Genomic DNA, 621 nt, shown 5'->3' on the forward strand with positions numbered 1-621 from the left:
GCACTCCAGTCTGGGCGACAGTGAGACTCCAACTCAAAAAAATAAATAAATAAAAATAAAATAAAATAAAACTAAAAATATAAATGAGACAATGTTCCTCTTTTGCTTAAAAGTCCTCCATGGACTTACAACAAATTTCAAACTCCTTCCTGTGACCCCAGGCCCACCAGGTCCAGCCCCTGGTGACCGTCCTGTCCTCTCACATCCTCCCTCTTGTTCTCTACACTCTCCACACAGAAATAACTCCATTCCTTGAGCATGCCAATGTTACTCCCACCTCAGGGGCTTTGCCCTTGCTGCTCCCCTCCCCCAAAAGTTTTGAGCCCGAGGCAGAAGGATCACTTGAGGCCAGGAGTTCAAGACCAGCCTGGGCAACAGAGTGAGACCTGTCTCTTCAAAAAAAATTTTTGTTGTTGTTGAGTTGGAGTCTCACTCTGTCTCCCAGGCTGGAGTGCACTGGCACACTCACACCCACCACAGCCTTGAACTGCTAGGCTCCGACGATCCTTCCACCTCAGCCTTCCAAGTAACTGGAACCACAGGCACGTACCACCACACCCGGCTAATTTTATTTATTTATTTATTGTAGAGATGAGGTCTCACTAAATGCCCAGGCTGGTC

Source organism: Carlito syrichta, unplaced genomic scaffold (genome assembly GCF_000164805.1).
Source record: "Carlito syrichta isolate Samal-C Ts95f unplaced genomic scaffold, Tarsius_syrichta-2.0.1 Scaffold301884, whole genome shotgun sequence".
Taxonomy (NCBI): Eukaryota; Metazoa; Chordata; class Mammalia; order Primates; family Tarsiidae; genus Carlito; species Carlito syrichta.